General features: G+C 39.6%; 1 protein-coding gene across 1 annotated transcript in view; it reads right to left on the reverse strand.

Annotated features, from left to right (window-relative positions):
- Window positions 1-9,262, reverse strand: part of ATF7IP (activating transcription factor 7 interacting protein) — a 105,654-nt gene extending 96,392 nt beyond the window's left edge. The window contains exon 1 of the mRNA XM_074166552.1: window positions 9,012-9,262. The gene's annotated coding sequence lies outside the window, so the exon portion shown is untranslated. The remainder of the gene's footprint in view (window positions 1-9,011) is intronic.
- Between the last annotated feature and the right edge of the window lie 651 nt (window positions 9,263-9,913).

Below are 9,913 nucleotides of genomic sequence, written 5' to 3' on the forward strand. Positions count from 1 at the left end.
CATTTTGAAATAATGTAACGTTAGTTGTGCAATAAAACAGTTTTACTGGGGGGGGAAAAAAAGGAAGTTCACTTTATAAGTAAGGAAGCTAGCAAAAAACCCAAGAACACTCCAGAACTTCAGTGCTCGCAGAAATCAAGCATCTAGTTCTTTATAAATGATGCAGTACGTTGTGTAAGTTATTCAAAAAAAGAGTCATATGTAGAATCCCTTCAGCAATTTGGCTGGAATTTTGTAACGATACCAAGTAGTTTGTTCCTAAAGAACTGGTTTGGGAACCTATGGGGGGGACAAGAAGGGTTGTCAAACAAATACACAATTTTAACGCAAGCAAAACTAAATATAATGCAGGTTCCTCTCTAACATCTGTTCATTAATGCCAATCATGTGCTCTTGTCCAGGCAACAGTGGATCGGTTCTGGAGGGAACTCCTCTGTATCTGCCTCACTTCATCATGTACAATTCTTCTCTAAAATCCAAATCCTGAAGGAAATTAATGTTGAATTATTCCTAATCTTCTACCAAAAAAAGCAGTCTTTGTGGTCCAAAATGGCCCCAACACGGTAAGCCCCCCCCCCCCGAAATAATGTGGGAGAACATGTCCTCCATCTATTTCTTTTATGAAAATGCCCAAACTTACATAACTGTGCATGTCTATTGCCAGCTGTAGCTGGTTATTTCAGGACTGATTAATCATGCCAGCAGTAGTTGTCTGATGCACTCATCAGCACCACAGTTAGTATTTCGAACTTCAAAAATGTCAAAGTAGCCCATCTGGCTAACACAAGGAGAAAAGGAAAAGCATGATTTGCAACACGAGAAAAAGCACATGCTACATACATGTAAACAGCTACATTGATTATATAGTTTTTTATAATACTGTACAGATTCAGAGGACTAAATTAAAATATGCTTGAAGTTCAAATGCCCAAAAGACAAGTCTCCCAAAAACAAATTTGTGAAGACTGGAGAACAATTTTGTTACAATTAATTTAAAACTACCCACTACACTGAAACTTTTCTTCACCAAGACTTATTACTAAATCAAGAATTAAGTTTACAACAAATTCAAAAGATACATAAGCAACCCCATGTTGCTTACTCTGAACTTCATACATAGAACACCGTCAGTTTACAGGGATTTACAGTAACTTGTAACACTTCAAATTTAGCATTCCATTTATATGACAAATACACGTACACTTTGATCTCCACAGTAGCAATGTTTTAAATAGAAATCTATGTTTAGGGCACCTACAAAATTCCTGCATCAAAAAGTAAGTTCTGACCTCCAGTCCTAGAAGTGCAAGGAAAACCTAGGGAGGGTCTAATCCAGAACCCGAGAGCTGCACTTGTACAACGCTGCTTTCTCTGACATTCAGTCTTGGAGCTCAGTATGTGGAAACCCAATGACTTAAATAGGTTTGAATAGGCATAGGTACTTGGCAAAAAAACGTCAGAAAACACTTTCACTGAGCCAGAGAAAACAGAACCTGTGTCACACTCCAGTTGCTGCAGTCAATCGTCTTACCTTGTCAGAAAGCTTCATGAACAGACGAGGTACTGATACGTTGATTCAGACACCTAGTTGCAAAAAATCTAGCTGAATGGTAAGAAACCATACGCATTTGTGCAAGAGTTCCTTTCAATATACTTCATGTAGCATCCATAGGTGTGTTAATATGTTAAAAAATAATACCCAAACTAATTTTAAAAAAAAACAACCCAATGGTTAATTAAACACAAAATTAGGAGTAAAATAAGTCATCTGAAAATGCTTTTGTCCAGGAATTATTAAAGTGAACCTACACTAATGTGGAGTTCCTGTATTAGCGTGGGACTGCAATTTCTTACTGCTACTTATGGTGGCATCTATACAGGTTCTCTAAAAATCAAAAATAAGCAAGAAAATTGGGCATTTAAAAAAGATTCAGAATGGAATTTAAGTTTAACCTGTTAGGTTTAGATTTCCGTCAAATACATAATAAAAGCTCCCAACAACCCTAACTCTGCCCTCTTTTAATGACATAACACAGTGTAATATCATCTTAGCAAGTTCAATTATTCAGTCATAAGTTAAATTTTAAAACAGAGCTTCCATTTTCCAATGTTCTCATGAACATCAAACAAGAAACTCAAGAGAATGGTACCCTCTCATTTCTCTAATTGTTGCCCTGTATAAATAACATCACCCCACACCCACCTCTGTTTTTTTAAATATCATTACATAGAGTCAGACTTTATACTAAGGCTCCTACCCTGAAGAATCAAGGAGGCAGAAAATTCTGGTTTTTCAGATGGGATTTTATGTCATTTCACATTACAAGGGCAGTAAAAAAAAAAAAAAGGCAGCCAAAGCATAAATAATTTGTTTTGCTAAAATTCTATGCTTACAAACCAGCCTACTACATAACATCCACACTTCCTTGTGTACAAACCACATCTTGCCCATTTTTCTCATTTACTCTCTTCTTTTGTTGTTCTTTTTTTGTTTTGTTGAGGTTTTGTATGTTAGTTAACATTAAATGGACAAAACAGTTCTTGCACTGATGAAATTCATGAGAGACTACTACTGTTTGTATGCATGCAAACTGAAGTCTTGATACACCATCTACTGAAACCCTCCTTTATTCCCGTATTTACATGGGCCAGTAGGCTGACTTCAAGAAACAGCTCACACTTAGCACTGCAAGAACTTCACAGATAAAACTACTTAAAGCTATTGGGGAAAAGAAAGAGTCCATGATGATCATTACACAGAGAAGACTAAAGTTCAGAAAGTCAAAGTCTGCACAACAGTTGAGGTCTTCCCATAATTCCAAGCCACTGGATGGTAGGACCAATAAAGGAAAATTTCAATGTATAAAATGAAGGCAGCAAGCACATATGTTTATGCGCTAGTCTGCTACTAAACACATTCTGAAAGACTTAAAAGAAATTAGAATGCAACATCTTTTTAAAATGCCCTTTGGAAAAGTGCAGCAAGTTGGAGGTAAAGGTAGAAGGAACTTTCTCTCGTGTCAGGTGTTTGGTTGGGTTTTTTTACTATACTATAATGTTTCTTTACACTATTGTGAAATGGAGGATAGTGCTTAGGACAGCACAAAATGATGGAGCAAATATACAGGTTATTTTAACAGCTAGCTGACATATCCACAGTCCTATCATTCATAAAATTTGTGCTTTTAGTACATGAATTTACTTGAGAGCATTTTCCAAAATTGGATCCAGAAGAGAAAAACATTTTTCCTGTATTAAAAATATCCAAGTTACACACAGTAAACAAGCTCTATTAGTTTACCTAAGTATCTTAGAAAATAAATAATTAAAAAAAATACTTTGCAAACGGACATCTAATTTACTAAGATCTCACATGATCTGATATTTGTTCCTGGAAGAAATAAGAGCTGGTAACTCACAAGTACAGGTTTTAGTAATTTATAACACATACAACTCAAAATAAAACATCTTAAAGGGCATGGCTTTTTTTTTTTTTTTTTTTTGAAGTTATTCATAAATCCCAAAGGAACATAAACAGCATTTACAGAATATACGTACATATACGTAGTGTCATAAACTCCTCCACAGATACGATGAAAACTGACATACATTGAGGATCAGGCTTTTTAATACCACATAGTTACTATTATGCCTTTAGCTACACCACCAAGAAATCATTACTGAAAAAAAAAAAAAAAAAAAAAGAGGAGAAGGAGGGGAAGGAATGGGAAGGGGGGAATCAGACTTGCTGTTAAATACACTGGCGATTTTACTAAGTATACGCCAGTTGTACTACTCAAGATAATGAGTGAGCAATGCAACTAACGAAACCACATTTCCTGAAGATTTATAAACATTGTCTTGCTATGTTTTATCAGAGTAACCTGAGGTTATCATTGGTGTCTTACCACACTGGGTGAGCAAGTGCACAAACATGTCTAGTCCTAAGCTGCATGTTGATGTGAAAGCCTCCATATTGCTTTGACAGACAATACCTATGTCCTGACTGACAGCAAGTCATCCCCCCCAAACCAATGTTTAACTGCCAGGTTCCCTCACTGGGGACAATGGTGGCTTCTCCTTACCCCAGCTGCTTGTTTTCACAAAATTTGCAGGAATTAATTATCTTTGATACTTGCTACTCTGTCAAATTTACTGAAGACTAAAGTCTTTGAAGAATTACTAAGGATAGAACAATTGATGAGCAATGATCCCATAAAATTGGACTACTATACTAGATCTGAGCAGATTTCTGTTAATACTTGTAGAGCTGTGGCACAGTTAAACATTTTTGTTACATACCTGTTTTGCAATTTTCTGCGTCAGAAAAAAAAGATAATTGTGATGTATGTGTTAAACACATTTGTCTTATTAGTGGAATTCTTAAGTGCCATTTAATAACCTTATTCATGCATTTTTTAAGTTTCATGCAGGCATTTCTTTTTCACTAACAGCATTCTGTCTTTTGTTTAATACTAACAATCTCAATGAAAACATAAAAAACAAAGCACATAAAATTCAAGTGTAGCTGAAATTCTACTCTTAATTTTGCAATGTTTTTTTGCATCTATATAGGCACACATAGTCAAGACAGAACAGAGATAAGCACTAGAATATAAATTAAAACCAGAATATGCAACTACAGTTGCATATGAATATATGAACTCAAGGATTTTCTGATCCCCATTGGTACAGAAATAGGAAGGAAAAAAAGTAACAAAAAACCTCACACAAACAAAAAAAGTAAGACACCTAAACACACTACGAATGATACACAAAGTCTTCTCAAGCAAATGAAAATTTAAGATCCCAAAACATCATGCAAAATTCTGCTTTTAAAAGATAACCAGAATTCAAGAGGCTGACCAAATCTATGCTCCAGATCCTCCCAACTGAAAATCTCAAAGCTAGAAAATCGTACAGTTACCGTCTTTGGGATAAGCCACCAGGCTTTAAGATCCCAAACAAGACTGAGCTACAGGAATTTTAAATATGAAGTATTACCCAATTCACATCTAAACTTTATTCAGAGATTGAGACATTCTGTAACTGTCCAACTTACCAAGAACAGCTGGTTACAGAGATCATTTTAGAGAACAACCTAATTTTCTCTCTGCTTCTTAATGAGCTGTCAAAAAAAATATCAAGTTTTATTTGCTTGTTTTGTTTTTTGGTTATTTTTGTTTGGTTGGTTTGGGTTTTTTTAAAGAACGAAAGGAAAAAAACCCTACACAACAACCTTATCTTACTCTCCATGCTGTATTTGGATAAATCACTGCTGCTTGACAAACATTGTTTCTTACAGTATGATGGAAACAGGAGAGCTTTTTTCCAGGCAGGACAGCATATAGTGCAATCAGTATAACGGAAACAGAGTTACAAATATACATCGTAAAAGCATCATTTATGTTGGCCAGTTTATGACTTCCCAATTGCACTGTGTGTGTACGTAAACCTCTCAAAGTAATGTCACATACTGGAGAGTCCAGCCACAGATTTAACTGAAAAACATTAACAATCTTAAATTTCACTGCATTTAAGATAAATACCAAATAAAAATATATTTCGGACAAAAAAAAAAAAAAAAAAAAAAAACCCCAAACAACCCTACATTCATGTATTGTAAGTTATATTAACTTGCAACTTATTTTCCTCATCTAATACCCCTTACAAAAACTGTGATGTACATCTGTGTCACTGCAGTAATTTCCAAAATAAACTTATAATATATAACTAGCACACAATATTGAGAAACACTAGGTGGAGAGCAAGCAGAAAAAATGCATTCAACTCGCAAACTATTTAAGAGCAACGAACTAGCAGAGTATCTCTTTAGGCCTTACTATCTACATTTCATGAACAACCTTGAGATTTTTGGCATAAATAAAATTCCTGACAATAAGCCCAAATAAGCCTAACTAATCATTATACTATTTAAAAAAAAATCTAGATGGGGAGAAATTAGACTTTTTTTCTTGTTTTGGAATGAAAATAGAATATCTGGTTTAGCCAGCTACTTTTCACTGTAGAATTATCATCTGTAACAGAAAAAAACACCTTCTCCCAAAAATCACAATAAAACACAATGAAAATTAGAATTTAGTTACTAATTAGGAACCAGTTACCAAAATAGGATTTTAAAAATTGTTTAACGGGTAAACTATTTCTGTTTGCAACAGATTCTGTAAAATCAGTATTTAAAATGAAACTATTTTTTATTCATAGGTTTTTCAAGTCTCTTGGCTAGCCAGATGACCTCCCATGCTGGGGGGAAAGCATATGTCTATATTAGACCGCATGTCCTGTCTTTATGCCCCAAATTCTGGAAGCACTACTGAAGAAGTAGGGAAACTAACATACTACAGTTAATGTTGAGCTTCTAAATATGTGAAATGGGCATAACAATACAAGCAAAAGGAAGAGGTATCAGCAAACACAGCAGAGTACAGCATGCATGCATGCGTATCTATTCGGATTAGCATCTTATTGAAAACAGACCTCATAATGGATAGGAAATGAGAATTAAGAGCTCCCTTAATAAGAGCATCAAAATGACTATTTCAATTGACGCATGTAACTATTGTATCCTTCTATGAATCAATTCTGTGAAGTGTGACCAGTTTTAGGCCTACACAACAATCAAGATTGTCTTGTTAAATTAATTCATACAGCAAAATACAACACTGTTCCACATTATCACAGGAAGCATCAGTTCAGCACTGCTACAGTTGGTAGCAAGGTTGGAGCTGATAAAAAGCCTTTTACTCCAAGCAACATAAAAAGTCTACTAAACTAAGACCATAAAGATAAGGGCATGAAGATCTCTTGAGATTCTTTGAAAAAGAACTCACAAGAGGCAGTTATAAGCAGCGACAAAACAATTTTTTCTGTATTTTAATTATTTGGCATTTATCAAAAAATGTATTGTTATCCAAAATTGTTCCTTTCTGGATTTTACATACTTAAGAACTTGATTTAATACTTCTGAAGCATATAAAATAATTAGATAATTACCAAACTTGAGGAATAAATAGCGGGTTTAGTGGTCATGATTTGTGAATTGTGTAAGTCCTCATGCAATCACTAGTGAATTCATTTTATGATGGGCCTGACAACTACCATTAGCCCCATTTCACAGATCTGAAAACTGAGCAATTACCCATCCCAGATCACATATCAAATAGTGGCGGGTTTTGTGTTAGTTTTTTTTCCCTCTAAAGAATTCTTAATATTCAAGTTGTTACTCGCCTTCATACCTTCCTGAAGGACTGCACAAAACAGTTCCTAATCAGAAAAACAGACTTATTTCTTTCACTGATACCTGTTGCTTGTGTACAGAGCTCATATTTACCTTATTAATTTCAGATTGAAGCAGAAACTAAGTACATTCTCCACATTTCTATTTTTAAAAAAACTAAGCATAAAGTAAATATTAATATCTGTAATGACTGAAACTAGAGCAAACTCGTATAATAGATAATGGCCCAAAATATCGTTTACCTTACAAAAAAGAGCCAAATAGCATGCTCGTAGAAAATCCTTGCAGATGCAAATTCCAATAAACTTATTCATAAAAATATGTTATTTTGTTGTAGAATCTGTGATATTGACCAAACGTATTTATTAACATACTCTTACTTCTGCCAGTTAGACAACATGTTAAATAAGCTGACAAAATGTACAAGTGTTATTTTTCTGTGACTGCATGAAGGCTGCAGTTTTAAGCTCACTGACTGTTGCCTAAAGCAGTTGAACTTTTCATTCCTTTAGTTTAAAAGAATATTTTTCCATCAACAATTCCATCCATTTTTTCCATCCAACAAGTCTGTGTTAAAGGTCACACCAAGATTACAATATGTAGATTTATTTCAAGATTACTATTATGCAACAAAACACTCTGATGTAGGCATTCCCACTAGATATCTGTCAAAGAATAGGAGATCTAATAAGGATATATATCTGGTAAGAGAAAAAACTGCTTGAGGACCTCTAAACACCCCCCAATGTCACATCAGAATTACAATCAGAAATACTTAGATATGAATACAGTTTCAATATTTTAAATGTTTAAGTTCAAATGTACCTTCTTTACATGAACATACTTCCTAGAACTTTTGCCATTTTGTTTGACATGGGCCTTCACTGCAACCTGGAGAAGCCACTCTGGCCTTGCTTACTGATGACATCACATAAATAATGCACAACTAGGCCTTTCCTCCCCTTCCTCCTAAAACACCCTCATTTCTAGTAAATTAGCATGCCCATATGCTTCACAGACTTTAATCTGAAGTTCATCAATGTGCTATTGAGCGTGAACGGTTTTCTCATTGCTTCTACAGCCCATCCGCCATGACACTCAAAAAACCCCTGCTGTGTTTTGACGGGAAGATATCTACTGGCTGCGTACAGCACCATCCAGGTCACACCACCTCCAATCCAGAGAGCAAGGAAAAAGCATTTTCGAGGCACCAAGCGGCCGGACGCACCCCTGTCCCACCCAAACACCTGCCCGGTGCGGCACAGGAACCGCCTCCACCTCACCTCATAATGCGTAAGACAGAAGGCAATCTGACGACTGCCTGGCGTTGCCAAGCTCCCTGTGCCTCCAGGACACCGCAGAGATCCTCAGCTGCGCCCAGCCCCACGCCAGACCCACCCTGTGCCCCACCGCAGGGATCCCTCCACCGGCGGGGGGCAGAGGCCGGCGCCAACCCCGGGCCCCACCTGCTGCCACCTCCGGGCAAAAAAACCCTACCGCGCATGCGCGCCGCCGCCTGCACTGGAGCCGCGTCACGTGCTCCCATGCAGCGCGCGCCTCGCTGCGCCGCGCTGGCTGGCAGGGTGGGTGAGTGCGCGCAGCGGCGCGTGTGCAAAAGCTGCAGTCCCGGAGCATGCGCGCTGCCGCCGCCGCCGCCGCCGCCGCCGCCGCGCGGGGCAGCGCTCCGCGGAGAGCGCTGCCTCTGCCCAACCGTGCGCGCCCCGGCAGGCAGGGAAGGAGGAAGGTGCGTTACCTGTGCCCCGGCGTCCTGCGGCGGCTCCTGCCTCAGCGCTTGGCGGCCGCCGCCGCTCCCACCGTCCCGCGGCTGCTACCGCCGCCGTAGATTCAAAATCGGAACCCGCTCCAGGCACCAACGCCGCCTCCCGCCGTCGCACGCGCCGGGCCGTTATGCAAATAAGCCCTGTGTCCCCTCCCCTCTCCCGGATGGCCCCGCCCCCTCCGTGGGCATAGGGGCCGGCAGTGGGGGCTGCCTCGGAGCCGGCCAATCCCAGGGCCGGCCATCTTGGCAGCATGCAAATGAACCACCGCGTTATTTAAATGCCAGCAGGTGGCCCCGCCCCCTGGCAGGCGGTGGCGGACGGTTATTGGCCACAACGCGCCTGGCCGGCGGGGCGCGCTGTCGTCGTCGCTGCTAGGGGGCGCTGTGGTGGGGCTGGAGGCCGTCGGGCCGCCTTCCTGCTCTTCCTTCCTTCCCTCAGCTTCCCGCCACAGCCACCTCAGGGCCCCTCGGCCACGGGGCCTTGCCGACACCTTCGCAAGCCCGCCCGAGGTCTGGTTTTGCTCCGAAAATAACCCGCATTTGTCAGCTTCCTGCATGGCTCGCTGCGGCTCCCTTCCGGCTCCACTCCTCTGGGTTCTGGGGTGCGTGTGGGGGTAACTAACAAGTTTTCTCAGTAACAGGCTGTGCTTGGCCAAATCAAAGAGGTTTGGGGCTTTTTTAAATAACCAACTTTGGGTTTCAGGAGTGCCAAGAAACCAAATGGTACGCTTGTCTGTGCTTTAAGTGTATATAAGGCACACACACAGCTTGTCCTGGGTGAGCTGCAGGTCAAAACTGCGTTTTGGGCAGAGGCCATTTCTCACCCACTCTCCAGTTCCATCTCAGGGAGGTGGAGAAAACCATGGGACCGAGTT

Source organism: Numenius arquata, chromosome 2 (genome assembly GCF_964106895.1).
Source record: "Numenius arquata chromosome 2, bNumArq3.hap1.1, whole genome shotgun sequence".
In the NCBI taxonomy this organism is placed as follows: Eukaryota; Metazoa; Chordata; class Aves; order Charadriiformes; family Scolopacidae; genus Numenius; species Numenius arquata.